Source organism: Podarcis liolepis, assembly GCF_965112155.1.
Source record: "Podarcis liolepis genome assembly, chromosome: 2".
Lineage (NCBI taxonomy): Eukaryota > Metazoa > Chordata > Lepidosauria > Squamata > Lacertidae > Podarcis > Podarcis liolepis.
The window spans coordinates 85,316,850-85,337,091 of NC_139555.1; the positions used below are offsets into that span (position 1 = coordinate 85,316,850).

Sequence of the window (20,242 nt, forward strand, 5' to 3'; positions counted from 1 at the left end):
GCTTGCACAATGATAATGTAAATTACCCTGACTCGTTGTCTTGAATATTGTTTCTGTTTGTTTGTTTTCGTATGCAGAAACTAAAAAAAAAAAAAGCTTTTAAAAAAGGAAAGAACGTCTGCTCATTCTTGTATTTTGTCTCTCTTGAAAGTGGGAAACACTTTACTAATCATTGTGAGGGAAGTAGGAAATGTACATAAAGAAGGTGTGAACAGAAATGAGGCACACCTCCATAAATAACCTCTAAATTGCTCTTTTTGGTTAGAATACACACTACCCTAGTAAAATTCAGATGAACAAACTGTTCAGAGATAAGGGTAGTACTGGCGTTTTTTTTAAAGGGAGTTTTAAATCCAGCATTTCTTGCCCCTCCTCAGGGTGCTACCATACCAAACAAAGTGTGGAATTGCTCTGGTTCATTCATTCACTCTTTGTGAGGCACCCACTTGGCATTATTATCAGAACATTGTTTTCCTGCCCTGCCTTCCGTCTTTTCTCAGCTCACAGCAAGTCTTGCCTTTTTCCAGATGGGTAGCACAGTCGTCTCAGGCATAGATGCCCTTAGTGCTACTATTTAATCCTTTTACAAGGGTGTGACAGAGGCAGGCAACGTATCAGGCGGATGAATGTATTGTAGCTTGGTCCAATTTGCTATAATGTTTGCAGTAGGCACCGTTTTAATTCCCCCTTTAATTAGAACTTTAGAACCACAGCATTCTTTTAACCTAAGTTGTATTTAAGTAATATTTTTAGCATCTTGAAAATATGCCAGGAAAGCATTTTAGCACTAAATAAAAAATTGATCTTAAAAATTAAACAGAATAAGAAGTGAGTAGTAAGGCCTTAAGCAGAGGAATGGTGCTCAGTGTAAAGCTTATCTTGAATGTGTGTGCTGAGCTGAGTTGGATCTTTCCAGCTAATGTCACACCAACTGGTGGGATGAACATACAGAAAAAGGGCACTATCCCCGTTTGTGTGCAAAGACAATTACAATTCTACTTGCAAACATACAGCAGAAGAGCAATGATTAATAGTTCTAGGAGCTACCTGTCCAGAAGCTAGGTTAGTAGAGTCTTTTCATTCTTTTCCATTAGAAAGGTCAGTGTGATCTCTTGGCGAACTAAACATACCACAAAAGCTCGCAAACTGAGGCTGTCCATGTATTTAAAAGCGTTGCTTAAACTAAACTTTTAACAGTTTGTGGTTAGATGATACGGCATGTACCCAAACTGTATGGGCTGTATGGCTCGGTGACCAAGGGCAAGCTGCCTTCCGCTTTTGAGAGCAGAACTGTGGTCTTTCATTAGTTGAAAGTTGAGTTGAAACAAATTTTCCAGCGAGTGTGAGTTCCACAGGGCTTTTAGCGAAGATTTCTGATGTGGTAATGGTTGTTTTGATGTGGGCACCTGTTCATAACAAACGGAAATACATCTTCCTACTTACTTTGAACAGGCCACACAACATTTATCATATGGCAACAATTCGGTCACTAATGACCTGAGGCTAAACTAACTAATTAGTCTTTCATGTATTTTCTCATGATGCTGTCATTTTGAGACAAATGTAATGTCACACTCAGGGTGACTGAAAGAAGGTTTGTGGAGTTATTGTGACCAGTGTACTATTGTCATTTGTATCTATGAGGAAGTCTTTCTCTTGCCCTCAATAATAAGTATTGTACACTGACCACTGAACAACTTAGTGCATTTTCTGAGACGTGATAGCTTTATTTTGATGTATTTGTTATTCTCTTAATTCTTGTGCTACTTCAGTCCTTTAAAGTTCTTTTGCTTATAACATCATCTCAACTCATGATTTTTTAAAACTTCCTTCCACTGAATCTGTTAATGTCTAGGCCTACTCTCTGCAGGTTCTGTTGTTGTCCTCACTCTTTTCAGGAAAAGTTGGGCACCTTTCATAGAGGAGCCCCTCTTTTGAATTGCTTATTTAGTAGATGAGTGTAATTTATGAAATGGTTGAAGCCAAAAATAAGAGAGACTGCTTTGCTAATGTTACCCATCCTGTGCCACCTCAGGGTTCCCCCCCCTTGCTTCAATTCACTCCCAAATTCCATCAAATGTTTTGTTTCTTTTGCTGCCTTTTTAAACCATAGACCTAGATAATAATAATTTTAATTTTATTATTTGTACCCAGCCCATCTTACTGGGTTGCCCCCGGAGCTGGACCTCAGTGTCCGGGCTGAACGATGGGGGTGGAGACGCTCCTTCAGGTATACTGGGTTGAGGCCATTTAGGGCTTTAAAGGTCAGCACCAACACTTCCTGGATGATCACGCAGGAGCTTAATTCAGATTTAGGCATTATGCTTGCCATATTTCAGCAGTTCTCCTGAATTCATGTAGGCCAAAAAGTGTGGAGGAGGGAGGGATACACCCACTTCAGACCTTCTTACATTGAGAGGAAAGGTCTGAAGGGGAATTCTAAGTGTGCTCAACTGAACACACTTAGAATCCCCTCCTGTGGTCAAGAATGCTGCCTTATATCAGAGTTAGCAGGTTATGCCAATCACGGCATAAGGACTTCCTTGTACCTCTTACAAACAGGAACCCAAAGGAACACGTATGTAGGCAGGATCCTTGTATTTGTCCCTTCGGTAAACGTCTTTCAACAATACATCAATTGGAACGTACCTGCAGTGGCTGTTACTGACTGTGTGAGAGTTGCAAGGAACAAAAGCAGCTCATGGGAAGAGATCTGTGTCTGTGTGTAGTGAGTGTATACCTATGAGCCCCAACTGTAATTAGAGGGAAATTATGTAGCTATGTTATAAATAGTGCCCACTATAATAAATGTAGGGGGTTAATTTGAGCTTTCATGCCATGTTTAGATCCAGATATATTCACTGAAAAAGAAAAGCTGCAATCAAGAGGCCTTCCTCTATCAGATTTTAAAAGAAATACCCTATTTATGTTTTCAAATAATTTTTTTCATCCCAGGTGTGTTTATCATTGACCCATGTTAAAGATCTGTATATATTTTTTACTCTTTAGGGTTTTTGCGTGGACTTGTGGAATTAACCCACTGAGTGATTTGAAGCTAGCTACTTGAAGCTAAGAATTGGATGGGGTGAGGTTTTGTTTTTTGGTGTTTTTTTGCTCTTTAGGGTTTTTCCATGGACTTATGGAGTTAACCCACCGAGTGATTTGAAGCTAACTACTGTAGTAACGTTTCTTCTTAACCAAGCTAAGAATTGGATGGGGTGAGGTTTTGTTTTTTGGGTTTTTTTGCGGCTGCTGCTGCTGTTTAATTATGTGTTGCCATAGTTGACAGTGATCTTGGAACAGTTCTGCTTTGCAGTCATCCCAAACCACTTTCCTCAGACCCTAATCTGTGCTACTGTGTACAGGAGAAATTGTACATCTCCCAGCAAACATAAATTGGCATCGAATTCTTGTAGCTGTTAAAAATGTTAAGCACTCGCATAACATGGAAAACTGCTGTTTGCAAATTGTGCTATCAAATGGAAATCAAAATTTTGCTGGCAGTGACATAGATTTGCAAGTTTCACTTGATACAAGCATGCCCTGGAGAACACATTGTAAAAATAAGATTGTGGCTCTACAGCTGCCTGCAATCCGCTCCTTGCTAAATCTACACTCATTGTGACTTCATTAGGATACATTTAGCTTCATTAAAAGATGTTTCCTTGCAGCATTTCCTTATGATCAGAGGTTAGCGGGGAGTTGATAATGCACTCAGCCAAGAACTAAGGCACTGTCTGTCTGAAAATGCACAGTTGGAGGCAAGACCCCAGGTGCAAGAATCCAAGTCCCTAGTGAACAGTCCCTGTAAGAACCACACTGTGTTGGTAGCAAACACTAAGGACTATTTTGAAATGCTAAAAGTCAGGACTGGGGAGCAAATGTAGAAATAAAGGTTGCCAAATTGCATGTTTGGGCTCAGCTCGACCATACAAGAAGTAAATGGCATTAGCAGTGAAGTCACAGACCTTCCCTGAAGTGTTCACGGTGTGGCTGAGTAGATTTGAAGCTCTGCAGTGAAAAGAAATGCAATGTGTAGTCTTCAGGCTGTTAGTATTTGATGAGTGGCATATTTATTATATTACAGAAATGTGTGTGGCTGGAAATAATGTTACCTGTGGGTAGAGTGGATTGTGTAGGACCCCAGTGGCCAGTTTTCTGTCTGTCTCTTCTTACATTCTTTGTTTATTTGAACAAGTGCACAGTAACAGAACCAGAAACACTTGGTCTTAAGAGGGCAGAAAAGGAACAGCCCCTTCACTGATGCATTTTGAGTGATATTATTATTATTATTATTATTATTATTATTATTATTATTATTATTAGAAGTATTAAGGGGCTCAAAAGTTGTGTGAACATTCAGAGAAGATAATGCACATTAGAAACAGGAAAAGAGGACCAAATAGAGCTGCAGTCTAGGCCATGTGAAGCAACACTTACACCAGTTTTAAGCAAGGTAAATGTCAACGCAGTTGTACCTTCTGCATTTTAATCTCCTCGGGACTTTGTTCTCATGTAAATGTAAACATGCGTCTTGCCCCTGTTATCAAAGGGGCCCATTTTGAACCTAGAAATGCCAGTACCGTCTTGCTTCCTTGGGAGAATTAGCAAGAACCAACAACGGTTAATGTCAATGAATATATAGTGTTTGTTTACATAACATGGTGTGTACACTGAGTAAAATGGCTTTGCTGCTTGAAGCCACAGTACAGAAATATAAAATAAGAAAATGGTTAGTAGCCACAATTTACACATGCTACCCAAACTCAGGAGTGGCTTTAAATGGAGTGGGAACCAGGGAACCAATAGAGTTGTCACACCAGCCTAAACCCATCATGGGGAAAAGCACTAATGCAAATTACCTGAGGTTTGAATAATGGGCGGGTTGAAAGAAAGTGAGATTAGGGAAATAGGAAACTAAAAGTAGGAGGGTGAAGCAAGATGCTAATAATTACCTGTCCAAGGAAGTTAGAGTAAGAGAAGCACTTTCCTGAGTGACCTGTGATGGCCCATCATTAATAATAATAATAATAATAATAATAATAATAATAATAATAATAATAATAATAATAATAATAATAATAATTTATTATTTATACCCCGCCCATCTAGCTGGGTTTCCCCAGCCACTCTGGGCGGCTTCCAACTGAATATTAAAAACAATATAGCATCAAACATTAAAAACTTCCCTAAAGAGGGCTGCCTTTAGTTGTCTTTTAAAAGTAAAATAGTTGTTTATTGCTTTGACATCTGCTGGGAGGGCGTTCCATAGGGCAGGCGCCACTACCGAGAAGGCCCTCTGCCTGGTTCCCTGTAACCTTACTTCTCACAATGAGGGAACCGCCAGAAGGCCCTCGGCGCTGGATCTCAGTGTCCGGGCTGAACGATGGGGGTGGAGACGCTCCTTCAGGTATACAGGACCGAGGCCGTTTAGGGCTTTAAAGGTCAGCACCAACACTTTGAATCGTGCTCGGAAACGGGAGCCAATGCAGATCTCTCAGAACCGGTGTTATGTGGTCCCGGCGGCCACTCCCAGTCACCAGTCTAGCTGCCGCATTCTGGCAGTGAGCTTAGAGTTCCTGACAGCTTTTCAGTGAGTGAGTGGTGGGTCCCTTACAGTTTGCAGATACAGCTATCTACCTCTGCTTACTCAAAATGTACCTGACAGGATCAGGGCAGGGCAGTATGAGCGATAAAGGTGGCTTTTGAGCCAAAGCACAGTGCTCATCCTGGGTTCCTTAGAACCCTTCTACTAGAGTCCCAAAATAGAAAAGGCTTTCCTTTTGGGTTAACAGAGGCTTTCTGCAAAGTTCCCGACAAATCCTGAAGAGAATAACAAACACTGCTGAGAAAAGGCTTGCTGCTGCAGGCATCCACCGAGTTAGAGAAGGCTTGAAGAAAAGAGAGGTATGGCACAGCCTTCTAGAGAATTTGAAAATGCTCAACAGTTTGGGTATTAACACAATGTCCAGTTACAGGAAAGATACTTCCTATTCTATACAAGGATTATGGGACTAGATGAAAAGGGTCACTGAACGCTAAGTAATTCAGATACTGAATTGTTACCAGACATTAATAGAAGTCTTCCATTACAGAGTGGCCGGGAGGTCACAGGGGGTCTCTGGCTAATCAAAACTCAGTTGTCCATTGTGAGGGGGTTTCCAAGGAAATGCAAATGTAGACTTAATCCAATTACTGGTGGAGGATGTTTGCCAGTGGAAGCCCTTGAGAGTTAATAGGAGTGTATTCTTTCACAGGACACTGCAAAGGTTCTGGGGACTAATTATGTTGGCACTTACACTCAGTCCCATACCATAACTGCTTCTACCATAGAGTATTCTACTTAAACCAGTGTTGCTTTCTCTGTTAGATTGTAATTGAATCACACTTTTGCTCGAAGCACAGCTAAACAAACCCATAGTTTCAGGGCACGTGCAGAGTTGCAGCTGAATCAAGCTTCTCAGGAACATCTAAGCGCAGTACAGGTATGTACGCAGTATTGTAACAGAGCGTAGCAGTCAGGGCAGGGCTGAGGTGTCCAAAGCCACAGTGAGCAGCAGAAAATGATGTGGAGGTCATGGAGGGAGAAAGTAGACACTCTCTGAAGGCCAGCTGGAAAGGATTGGCAGACTAGAAGTGCCAATAACTGAATTTCAGAATTCTGACTTCTAGACAATAATGGTTGTGTCTATATCCATGCAGTTAAAGGCATTCAGAAAACCAGTAGTAAAACAATAGGATTCCTTGAGGCAATAGGCAGTAGAGCTCTGATTTGTATGTGTGGTGGTGGTGGTGATTGTTTAAAGGACAGGTTTCAGTCTGCAGTGTGACCTTGCAGCAGGAGAGGAGATAACTACAACTCCAGAGAACAAGAAGTAATGCAGAGCCATGATCTCTGAAGATTTCATAGGATTTCCTTACCCAGGCACTGCAGATAATAAAACCATATTGCCCTTTATTAAACTGTAGCCCCAAAGCTGAGTGCGTTCTCTTCAGACCCCAAGAGTGCTTGTGAGAAGCCTCATAAATGAAGAGAAATTAGATTTCTAATCTTATGATAGCTAGTTTGGCAGAAACCGAGGATTTGTTGTAGTGGATTATACCACCGGGCTTCCTTCTCTAGAGTCTTGGGCTTGGGAATTGCTAGTACCTGAAGTATCAGAACAGGAAAACAGCAATTACGTATATAATGTTGCATTGGAAGGAGGGGTGTCAGAGAGAGGGAGAGGGAGAGAGATTGAGATTCATTCTTCCTATTGTGCCAGTATAGTCATAATATACCATTTTAATAGTGTTTGCACCATTAATATAATAACTAGAGGAGAGAGGCCTTAGCTCTGCAATAGAGGGCATGGAGAAGGTCCCAGGTTTAGTCCCCAGCATCTTCATCTAGGGCTGGGAAAGACCCTTGCCTGAATCCCGGAGAGCTACTGCCAGTTAGTGTAGGCAAGTTAGAGTTGGATGGTATAAAGCAGCTTTCTATTTTACTAATTATTATGCTGTACCTAGACTCCATATTTTAAGAAGTGTAAGAGTAATTTGTGCTTCCATGTAGGAGAGTTCTATCATGTTACAGGGAACCAGGCAGAGGGCCTTCTCGGTAGTGGCACCTGTCCTGTGGAACGCTCTCCCGCCAGATGTCAAAGAGAAAAACAACTACCAGACTTTTAGAAGACACCTGAAGGCATCCCTGTTTAGGGAAGCTTTTAACGTTTAACAGACTATTGTATTTTAGTATTTTGTTGGAAACCACCCGGAGTGGCTGGGGAAACCCAGCTAGATGGGTGGGGTATAAATGATGATGATAATAATAATAATAATAATGATAATAATGATAATAACAACAACAACAACAACAACAACAATAATAATAATAATAATAATAATAATAATAATAATAATAATAATAATTTATTTATTTATGTGGTGTAGGGAGAAATAGGAGCAGAACCCATCTCTCTGACATGCTAACTTTCTTTGTGCATGTATAATGTTTTCAGGTGAACCAGGCAAGTTCAAGTAGGTTATTGTGCTTCTGTGGGCATATGGCAAAGAAACCTACTCACTCCATTTGGAAATGAATAATGATCCTACTAGGCAACTCACTGTGTTTTACGCTGTTTTCACAAATCAGCTTTTATCTAGCCACCCTTTTGTTATCTTGAGTTTTAAACTACTTGAGACAGGATATATTTAACTTTAAAATTAACTTGAGCTAAGTTAAAGGACTGCTAACTTTTAACTTCAACTAGTTGGAAGTTTTCACCAACTTTCCCCATGACTGCTAATAGTAATGATTAATATTAACAATAACAAGATGATCCCTGTTCAAAAGATCTCATCACCAGGAAGAAAAACAAAACAAAAAACAAAGAATAGGCCTCATGCTCATTTGTTCACTTTTCTCTTCCACTTATTGTAGGGAGATATTTAATTATTGAATGGAGAAATCCTATGGAGATTTTTCCTGATCGAGCAAGTGATTTATCTCTCATGGTCAGGGAAGTCCAGCAATTAATCATGGGTATCTCCTGATTTGGCCATACAGCTTGGAAGGCCAGGAAAGGACTGTGTATATGAACTTGGGCTTCCATGCTCAATTCATAGGTACAATCTGGGACACGTTTCTGTGTGGGGTGGGAATATATATTTTCAGAGGGCCTTTGTTTTAAAGTGGAAGGCAACCCCATGGGTCTGTGGAACTGACTGTAATAGGAACAGTATATATAGGAAAAGTACAAAATTCTGGAATGAGAGTGACTTGCCTGAATTTTTCAGTGTAGCAGCTGTTGGCATCTGAAGGCCTTAGGCAATATTCTGCATTGCTTGGTCTCTCTCTCTCTCTCTCTCTCTCTCTCTCTCTCTCTCTCAATTTTAAGGCCTTTAGTATTTCTCTTGTCGACAGGCGTTTGTTTTCAAGAGTTGGAAGAAGGGAAAGGGAGACCCCTTTAATGGGGGTTAAATGTTTAAAGAAAACCATGAGGGTCTGGTTTATTCTGGTGTTTTGTAAGGCATTTCAGTCAGTCTTCATTCACCACAAAAGTAACAGTATCAGCTTTGGGCAAAGCAAGCCCATTTGCAGGCACTACAGAAGTATTAGGAGTGTTGTTGCCCTTGAATCACAAAGGAGAACAGATCTTTACTGCAGCTTTTCATCTACAGTGTTTATAAAAATGTATACATTGGGGATACATTGGAATTGGGCAATTTTCACCAGAGCCGTTCTCCAAAATTGATCCTACTGCTGTCGGCTCCTTCTCTCCCTGCTTCTTCCTCTTGTCAGCTGAAGTGGCTGCATCTCTGCCTCCTGTTACATTTAATACTGATGCTGGCTTCAGTCTCCCATTACAGAAAAAGTATTTGACAGTGAAGGGGAAAAGGAAAGAGACCTAGAAAATAAGGACCTAGTTGCAGCTTTGAAGTTCTCTAATACACATCACCATAGAAACACCTTGGGCTATGTAAATTTTTCATGAAGAAAAGAAAACACCCCAATCTTCCCTTATCTAGGAAATGAGGTCTGACCCACAGGTAGTCTGGTGTGACACAGATACTTCTGATGCTTTTGCTTAGAAGTTTTGGGAGCTACTCAGGGATACTGTGAACTTCCCCTCCATTCTTCTAAATTTGTACTATGCCAGTCTTCAGTGTGTTGTCTTCTGCTGACCCTTTCTCTGTGTGTTAAGAGTTTGCTTCAAGTGGACATTGAAGTATAAGGCATTTATTCCATAATTTTATCCTTTGGGAAATGATTGTTAACTATAAAGAGACACAGGAAGCTACCCTATATAGAATTGGACCACTGGTCAATCTAGCTCAATATTGTCTACACTGACTGGCAGTGACCTTCCAAGATGTCAGGCAGGGGTCTCTCCTAGCCCTATTTGGAGATGCTGGTGATTGAACCTGGGCAGTTTGGCATACCAAACATGTGCTCTACCACTGAGTTACAGCCCTTTAAAATCATTTTTAAAGTCACACCCAACATTTAAAAATATTATGGTATTAGTGACCTTTTGCAGCCAAAATCAAGCTGTTCTTGGGTTGCTGTCCCCCCCCCCTTTCACAGACCATACAGGAATAAGTCTCCCTTAGTATGGTTTGCTGTAATGTCTCCCTACAATGCTTGTTGAAAAGTTGATTTTGTACTATTTGCTTTAGCACTGTTTGGCCAGGAGTTATTATATGGCTCAAGTACTGGCAGAGTTGAAAGCCATGTCTGTTTGGGCAGAGAATAAAAAAAGAAAATGGTGTTTTACTCTTAGCCAAGCAACTTAAGCTTGAAAACCAACACTTGCTTCTCTGAATGTGTTATCAGTCAATATTAGTTAATGCAGCTTGGACATTGTGCCTTCTGAATGATAATGGCAATGAAACTCCTCTGTAATGTTTGCCTCCTTATATTGTCCTTTAATCAGTATCCTTTGGCTTTTTCTAGCAATATATTGTGTTCTTTTACACCTAATCTCTTTAATAAGGTTCTTCCATTTTTATTGCCCTCTAATTTTATTCTCTGTGGAAGGTGTGAACCTACATCTTTAGAAAATGAGGCTTTAGTATTTATGTAATAACTATAACAAATGAAGAATCATGAACTGTTTCGTTTTATGAATAATCTAGAGAGATCCCATTCTTCTTCTTTTTTAAAAAAGAGTTCAAATGTCCCATTTTCTGAGCCACAAATTTGTGTGGATGGAAGAATGGGTGGTGTAGTTCAAGCAGAATAACAGCTGTATGTGGCAGGCTAAGGGTGAATATAGTTACCACTTCCCAAGTAGTAATTTACTATTCTCCAATGGTTTGACTTCACCCCCAAAGGCACACTCCATTGTCCCTGAGACAGACAGATGCCAGCCAACTGCTACTACACAGTAAGCCGTTTTAATGTAACACCTTTCCCAATGTTGTGGAGAGTATTACCACTCCCCTGGATTTCTGAACAGCTGCAGGAAAGTCTGGTAGAATTTTCCTCATTGTTCAGTAGAACCAGCTTGCTGAAAGGCCAATATATGAACACTGTAGTAGATTACCATTTGGTAAAGTGTTGCCTATAGTCATCCTAGCCTGAGATCGATGATGCACTGGAGATAGAGCATTTCCTTTGTAAATATGCCATCCATAGTACTTTCTGACTTTATCGCCTGTCATGCTGACATCTGACTGTACACAAACACACACACATACTGTGGCTGTGAATAAATATAGTGTATGTCTGTTTCAAACAATGCTTTCTCTCTCTACCTGTATTTGCAGTCTACTGCAGAGAGAAAGCATTGCTTGAACCAGACTGTTGTCATGATCAAGTTATTGATTGCCAGCGAACATGCTGCATGTGTGGTGTGCTGTTGGGGGCTAATGACAGTCTTTTCCTTGTTCTCCTAGAGGAGGGAGGAAATTGGCTCACCTGCCTGACCTGTAGACATTTAATTCCATCCAGGGCAGTGGCAAGAGGGGGGCAGGAGGTTAGGCAGGCAATGTGCAGCCAATTTCACATAATCCTTCCACCTCCTTGGGTAACTTATCTGTGCTGTTTAAAATGACAGCAACTCATATAAATGGGGAGCCGTTTTCTGTCTCTCTGTCAGCTTCAGCTCTGAACTGTGGCCAACAAGAACATTTGTCCCACCTCACCGGACCCCCTTCAGATAAATAATCACGATAATAAAGGCCAGACCTCAGAAGAAGTTACCACTTAAAGAATAGGCTGCCAAGCCAGTGTAGCCCCAAGAAGTATGGGAGACTCAGCGGCCCTTGACAACAAATGAGTGCGCTGGCGTCCTCATAAACACCTCAGTCTGAAGCCAGGAAGTTTATGGGTATGAGAGATGTTTATTGTCTTGTACTTACTCTGCTGCTGCTGGGTTATTGCTTAAGTCAAAATAATAATAATAAAAAGTGTGTGTGTGTGTGTGTGTGTGTGTGTGTGTGTGTGTTGCAGTTTATTTTTGTGAGCAGACTGAGCTCCCTGCAGTCTGCGTGGCTTCACTGTGAAGTCCTTAAATAATCTGCTTGCTAAGAAAAGGGAGAGAGGAAAACAGCTTGGCATTGGTCTGGCTGTATAATGTACATCTAGCTAGAACAAGGATCACCCTATTAAGTAAAAAAAACCTCCAGCACAGCTCCAGAAGGAATCATACTAGTGAAACAACTGGGTCTTCACCTTGAAGCTACTACTACTACTACTACTACACACACACACACACACACACACACACACACACTCCTCCTTGACTATCTGTGTGGAGAAAGGCTGCTTTGAACTGTGGGGAGCTGGCTGCCATTTCCATGATCACATTTGCTGGAAACCGTGTGCTTGGTTAATAATAATAATAATAATAATAATAATAATAATAATAATAATAATAATAATAATAAATTTATTATTTATACCCTGCCCATCTGGCTGAGTTTCCCCAGCCACTCTGGGCGGCTTCCAATCAAGTATTAAAAACAATACAGCATTAAATATTAAAAACTTCCCTAAACAGGGCTGTCTTCAGATGTCTTTTAAAAAGAAGATAGCTGCTTATTTCCTTCACATCTGAAGGGATGGTGTTCCACAGGGTGGGCACCACTACCAAGAAGGCCCTCTGCCTGGTTCCCTGTAACCTCACTTCTCGCAATTAGGGAACCGCCAGAAGGCCCTCGGTGCTGGATCTCAGGGTCCGGGCTGAACGATGGGGGTGGAGACGCTCCTTCAGGTATACAGGACAGAGGCCATTTAGGGCTTTAAAGGTCAGCACCAACACTTTGAATTGTGCTTGGAAACGTACTGGGAGCCAATGCAGATCTCTCAGGACCGGTGTTATGTGGTCCCTGCGGCCACTCCCAGTCACCAGTCTAGCTGCCGCATTCTAGATTAATTGCAGTTTCTGGGTCACCTTCAAAGGTAGCCCCACGTAGAGCGCATTGCGGTAGTCCAAGCGGGAGATAACTAGAGCATGCACCACTCTGGCAAGACAGTCCGCAGGCAGGTAGGGTCTCAGCCTGCGAACCAGATGGAGCTGGTAGACAGCCGCCCTGGACACAAAATTAACCTGCGCCTCCATGGACAGCTGTGAGTCCAAAATGACTCCCAGGCTGTGCACCTGGTCCTTCAGAGGCACAGTTACCCCATTCAGGACCAGGGAGTCCCCCACACCTGCCCGCCCCTGTCCCCCAAAAACAGTACTTCTGTCTTGTCAGGATTCAACCTCAATCTGTTAGCTGCCATCCATTCTCCAACTGCCTCCAGGCACTCCCACAGGGCCTTCACTGCCCTCACTGGTTCTGATTTAAAAGAGAGGTAGAGCTGGGTATCATCTGTATACTGATGAACACCCAGCCCAAACCCCCTGATGATCTCTCCCAGCGGCTTCATATAGATATTAAAAAGCATGGGGGAGAGAATGGAACCCTGAGGCATCCCACAAGTGAAAGCCCAGGAGCCTGAGCACTCATCCCCCAATGCTGTGTGCTGGTGTAATTGCACAGTCTTGTGGAAGAGTTTGCTAGTGTGAACTGGCCTTTTAGGGAGAAGTTTTTTTGCAGAGAATTAATGGCCAGACATGTCCCATTTTCAGCAAAAGGCTGTGGTAGAGAAGTAGGAAAGCAGCTGCTTACGAGGACAGAGCAGGGACTGATGGCTTCAATTTGCAGCAATACATACCTATACAGGAGTGTAATACATGACTGCTCAGAAGCAAGCACCATTGGGTTCAATGGGACTTTCTTCCAGGTAAGTGTGCATAGGATTGTACCCTTAGATGGATTATCCAGAAATGTTTTTCTACCTGCAGAAGTTAGTTGAGCAAGGTAGTCAAAAGAGGCTATGGACTCTCCTTCTGAGTAGACAATCACTTCTTTCTGAGGAGGCTTACAAGCCCAGGGTGTCCTGGAATTGCAAGTAGTTGGAGTGGACAATTTCAGGGTTCCTTCCAGCTTTAGGTTTGTCCTTTTACCTTCCTCCTCTTCCTCCTCACCCTCCTCATATATTTCAATTATCTGTGTAACGCCAACCTTGGGCAGGGGAAAAACAAGTTGCCTTGGTGAAATTGGAAGCATCACACCTTCTGGCCAGTGGTGTAGCATGGGTTGCCAGCACACAGGGTAAGGCAAGTATTGCATCCCCTTACTGGTGCCTCCATGTGGCACTGCTGCTGCCGCTGGACAGAGCTGCAGAGCAGCAGCAGGACATGTGTTCATGCCTCCTCAAGCTGGGGCACTTCCACCCCCCTAAGACTTGCTGTCCGGCCAAGGGACGCCACGCAGCTAAGGGATGCAAGGGACTCGACTCTCCCAGCTCCTCGGTATGCTGCTCAGGTGAGGCGGGTGGGTGGGATGGGAAGCACCTCTGGTTGGGGCGGCAGCTGCAGAGACGTGCCCCTAATTTTTTTTGCACCCAGGGAAATCACCTTGGTACTCTCTCCCCCCTGCCCCCCATGCTGTGCCTATTTTCTTTTAGTATACATATCATGACCCCCAGTTTCAGATGCCATTGTTGGTCTCTGTAAGAGTGTGCAGTGCCTTGTATGACTCCAAGGTACCTACCTTTGCTTAGCGTGTGCTCTACTGATATGAAGAATCATTCCTTGAGATTGCATTCCCACCCACCCATCTCAGTCGTATTTTTTTGGCATTCACTTACAGGACAGTAGCAACAGGGAGACTTGACGTCATTGTTTAAAATGCTTGTCATTTTAAAAAGACACTTTCCTCTCGTGTGGGGGGGGGTCCTATTAAGAGCTTTATTGTATAGCAATAGGTGTTCTCCATAAATCACTGACTTGTTCTCTCTTCCCTTTCTCTCTTCCTTCACTCTGTTGCTCAGCCTGTGGATTTGGATGCCTGGGTAAGCTCCTGTTCCCCCCTGCATGCATATAATCTTCTCCTTTGAATTAGCTGCTAGATAAAGTAAAGAAATAACAGAGTATCACGTCGTTACTACACATATACAATTGTCATTGCTGATGCAGGGCTTTATTTTTTGTCTTTACAATTTAAAAAGATGTTAAGCCAGAAAATCACATTTTATTCATAAAATATTTTCTGTAAGTTTTGAGGGGTATAGTGATACTTGCAGCTGCTGGTACCAAACTTGATAAGATGGGTTGACCAGCCAAACCTTCAGGTAACTGAATGGATGGAATATAAAGTTGTCTTGGTGGCTGGTTGTTCAGAACTCATTTGGTGCTCCCTTACCCTGTAGTAAAATCTTCCTTTTTCTTCTTTCTTTCAAAATGGTTTGGAGACCTAAATGAATTATGCTGATGGGAAATAGAGAAGACAAAGAACTTTAGAAAGACTTGGCAGGCCTGAGAAGCCTGGTGTAATAAGTGAGAAGTCTATCAAATACCTCTGAAGGGCAAAAAGCAAACTAATGGAGTGTAATCCTTATTTGTAGTCCTCTGCCTTCTTTCAGCCTTGTGTGCCAAGAACAATATTCACTTTGTGTACCTTGCAAGTTTGGAATTTATTTAGCATCCTTTTTAAAAGACAGATTTCTAGCTCTCCTGATGCAGAGGACAGTCTGGTAACCCAGCAGACTGGTCTACAGACTGGGTCTAGTTTTGTACTGCTAGCTAGTCATTATTTTCTAAATGGGCCAGACGTAGCACAATATACTACTGACAAGCATTATTGCCAAGGGAAGATTTAAGAAATAGAAGAACAGATGGAACTAATCAAATGGGTGCTGTCTGTTGTGAGTACTCAGTAGTGATGAAGAGATATTCTGTACATGCTCAGTATAAAAATCAATAAATCAATAAATCAAGACTATAGTTTCATCATAATTTAATTGATTTACCCTGTGAGCAAATCCCATTCTATTATATACTGGTGGCTTTGTCTTTGATCATCCAACAAGCTCTGTTGACTTGGATCTTAAGATAACTTAAAGGCAGGAATATTTTCCATCACCTCTTTCCTCCTGCAGCTACTTGTGTCCCCCCTTCAAAAAAACAAAACAAACAAACAAACAAAAAAACCTTCTCTGGAGGGTTCAGAGCCTGTTCCTGAAGAATATGGCATGGAGTGTAGGAGGGTGCTGGGATAAGGGGAAATTACCCCAAATCAGAATTGAGTCCTAGAGGTAGATAACTTAAGGAAATTCACAGAAGTTTCCAATCCGCTCCTTTCTCTTACACACATACCCACAGCCTACCCCATATTGTCCAGGACCTAAGGCCAGCCCGAGGCATTTTGGCACCTGAGGCGAACCACAAAATGGCACCCTCCTCCCTGTCAGAGAAGAAGGGGTATGTGAAGATCTACATCAGGAACAAGGGATCTGCCACCCCCATACATCCAGCTGCCTGAAGCAATCACCTCACCTTGCCTCATGGGTGGGCCGGCCCTGTTAGGGGCAGGATTCAGCTCTTTTTGGAAAGGGCGGGGAGTACACAGGAAGCTGTAGAAGGAGACTGGAAACTTTCTAATTAGAATTGGTATGTAACATTTCCCTATCACATTCTCATTTTTTTCTGCTGGTATAAGCATTTTACTCGCAGTGTCTGAAACTTTGTTGGCTACCTGTGGTGTCCATACCCTCTGAAATTGTAATTTTCACAGAAGCCAGCTTGCTTTGGGACATCACAGGGCTTCTGACTTCAGGTGGGGAATAAGTAGCAGGATAAAGTGAGCTCTTAATAAATACCCTGTATTCATACAAAATGTCCCTGATTGCCTAACCCAGTTTTGTAATGTTTGATATGGTGATATTTCAAATGACACCCTCTCTGGGTTTACCAATACATATTTCAAGCATAACAACAATGCGTATTTCAGTTCGCAGTAATAACAGCTGGAGGTGAAGTTAAAAACCAAAAGCATCTTTTTAAGCTGAGCAGAATGTTTTGAGGTTCATTTTCCTTTCTGCCTTAGCTCTCTCATGAGTATCATTTTGAAATGAACATGTTATTGAGAACAAGTCTTAAAGTTGCAAGAACTTTTCCCTCCCTCCCTCTACCACCTCTAATCTATAATGGAAGTCATACTATTGGGCTAGTGGGAAGGCTGAGCAGCAATATTCTGGCATTGCTTTGTCAATACTCCAACCATTTCAGGTTCTCTGTTTTAGATCTTCATCGGTCAGGAATGGAAGCTTTGCATACGATGTTAGTCTCTTGTTGCTTCATTAAATCCTGAGGAAAAGCTGTGATTAGTATGTATTAAAGTTAAGGATATTCATCTTTCATAGCAACTCTTTCTCACACCAAAGGAAGGCATGTGAGGATGTACTTCTGTCTCTCCCATAGTAGCTGGAAGAATCAAAGTATGTTGCTCAGGATGGGAATCAGAAGCAGAAAGCTTATGCTTTCCCTATTTGCTACAGCCTGGGGGTGTACCTTTTAATTATCCTGATCTGGGAGGAAGTGGGAAGTAGAAAGAAGAATTTGCCAGCCTAATTTTAATTGGTTTTGAAAAGCCTCATTGGACATGTTAGTCAAACAAACATGGTCTAAAGTAGGGGTAGACAACCTTCTTACTATGTAGGGCCCCATTGCCTCAGGGGATATCTGCCAGGGGCAGCATGCCAGTGGGACCGGGGTCAGAAGTGGGAAAAGACAGATGGGTTACCCCACTTTCTATCTCTCCGGTGTTCCTTTTCTGCCATCCTTTATTACTCATTTCTGCTACCACCTTTTCCTTTGTTTTCTCCTCCTTTCCACTCACATTAAATTGGACTAGGGGCTCCATGCGACCTACCTGTGCTCTAAAGCTATACATGTGCCTGGTGCTTTATTTGAATTAACTGCTAGCTGTATCCTGTTAGGATATTTCCGTTCCACCTTAAAGGGAGCAGGCTTTGTAAGCAACAGAGTCTGCGCATGTCCTGATCACAGGATGTTTTCGTTCTGATATTCCTTTCGTTTTCAGTCGGCTCAGACACGCTGACAGAATGGACGTGTTTTCTTTTGTTCTGTTAAACGCTAAATAAAGTCTGTAAATTATGCTCTTCTGCTCTTCTGTGATGCAAGCTTTCGGCTGCGTTTCTGCTGATAAAGAGGGTGCACCAGCCTAGGAATGATGCCAGGAATTTCCAAAGGCTTTGTGCCCCTAACTGTTGGATCTGCGTGAGTACGGGAGGCCGATGGACGTCCAGAACTCCGGCTTGGGGGCTCATGATGGACACTATCTCCCTGGCAGTTTCCCAACAACAAGGTTTCGGGCCCAGATTCACGGCACCTACAGGAGAGTAAAGCTGCAACAGACTGCGTAAGAGGTATGAAGGGGGGAAAAGCGAAAGGGACGGACGCTTTTTCTGTTATACCTCGGCAAAGAGCCTTTGAACTCCGGCAAGGCTTAATTGGCCTGGGAGCCGAGCCAAAGAGTTCGTGATTAATGGGCTGCCAAGATAAGGAGTCTTTGAAGGCATAGAAGACTCACGGCTACTGCCAAAAGCTGAAATGGAGTTTTTCCAAGCTTCTGGAGATGCTCAGTCCCTTAAGTTGGATGGGCAGAATTATGAACCCTGGGCAAAATGGTGTGAGAGTTTACTGCGTCAGTTTGGGGTCTGGCATGTTGTTTCTGAAACCCCCCCAGTTCCTCTGACAGAGAAATGGAGATCAGCTGATTCGAGAGCGATGGACATAATAGTCCTATCCGTATCTCTTGAGGAAATTAAGACGCTGGCTGGCAACACCACTGCACGTGGAATGTGGTCTGCTTTGTTGAAAGCTCACAAACCAATAATCCCAGCCCAGAGTTTGACTGCATCGGAGGTCCTAGCTGTTTCCCAGAATGCGAGTGATTCCAGGGATGCTGAGGGCACCAGTTGCAAGCTGCAGGGGGAGCTGACCGTCACGTCATCCCAGGCAGCATTCCAGCCTCCAGGGGGAGCCAAGGAGTCGGCAGCTGAGAGCTCTGGTTCTCGTGAGAACCAAGGTCATCGCCTTTGCAGAGGCCGGAAAAGCAAAGGTAAACAGATGTCTACAGATGGCCAGGAGCAGAGGGAGGGTGAAGAGCCCGCGGCGCCAGAGAAAAGCAAAGCATTGTTTGCTGGCACAGCTTCACCAAAGGCTAAAGGCAAGTCTGGTGGCCAGGAGCAGCAGGGGGGCAAGCTGCAAAAGCCCAAACCGCTGGAAAACAAGGGTTTGCTTGCTGTAAAGACTGCTCCAACTGCCAAAGGCAGGTTTATTGTGGACTCAGGTGCCAGCCGCCACGTTTCCAAGGACAGGCATCTCTTTATCTCCTTCAAGCCACAGGAAGGTGAGATCCACCTGGCTGATGGAAGGACGTTGCAGATTGCAGGAGAAGGGACTGTGAAACTTGCAAGTCTGCACACTACCATCAGTAATGTACTTTTTGTTCCAGGAGCTGCAAGCAACTTGTTGAGTGTCCCACAGCTTACTGGGCGTGGTTTTCAGATTTCCTTCAAGAGGAGCGTCTGTGTCATCAGTAAAGGCAAAGAGGACTATTTGCATGCAAAGTTTATGGATGGTTTGTTCCATATAACTTATGATGACACTGCTGTTGTTTCTAATGCTGATTCTTGTTGTGTTGCACAAACTAACAAAGTTCTTCATGCAGGTTGCATTCATGATGCGCATCGAAGATTTTGTCACCTCTCTTGGAAGGCACTGGCCAAGATGCCAGAGGTGGTTGAGGGTTTGAACATCAAACCCTGTAAATTTCACATGAAATGTGTATCTTGTGCAGAGAACAAGGTGAAGGTTGCTCCAAAAGGCAAGGAGTCTAGCAGGCAGGCTTCCAAACCCTACCAGCTAGTGCATGCGGACCTGGTTGGGCCACTTGCGCCCTCTTTAGGAGGAGCAAGGTACTTCATGATTCTGATTGATTCATTTTCCAGGTACATTCATATGTATTTGCTCGAACAGAAATCGCAAGCGTTTCCAAAGTTTAAGGAATTCTGTGCTTGGTTGGAAAATGTGCACGGTAAACGTATTTCTTGTTTTTTTACTGATCGGGGCGGGGAGTTTACTTCTCAGCAGTTTGAAGCTTTCCTGACTGAGAAGGGAATCCAGCATGACATGTCAACGCCCAGATCGCCATGGATGAATGGGCTTGCGGAGAGAGCAAATCAAACATTGCTGCAAGGAATCAAGACCTTGTTGCATGATGCCAATCTCCCTGATAAGTTTTGGGGGGAGGCTCTAGGGAATTTGGTTTACACCGTTAATCGCAGATTGTCATCACCCATTGGTTGTACCCCCTATGAGAAGATGTTTGGCAAGAAACCCAACACCAAACACATGAGAATCTTTGGTTCGGACATGTGGGTACGCACACAACAAACCAA

General features: G+C 42.9%; 1 protein-coding gene across 8 annotated transcripts in view; it reads left to right on the top strand.

Moving 5' to 3' along the window:
* The window catches only part of CHCHD6 (coiled-coil-helix-coiled-coil-helix domain containing 6), a 195,192-nt gene that overhangs the window by 47,979 nt on the left and 126,971 nt on the right, over window positions 1–20,242 (top strand). Inside the window, exon 5 of one of the 8 annotated variants that reach the window (XR_014522475.1) lies at window positions 14,810–14,830. The exons of the other annotated variants lie outside the window; for them this stretch is intronic. The gene's annotated coding sequence lies outside the window, so the exon portion shown is untranslated. The remainder of the gene's footprint in view (window positions 1–14,809; window positions 14,831–20,242) is intronic. 8 annotated transcript variants of the gene reach the window in all.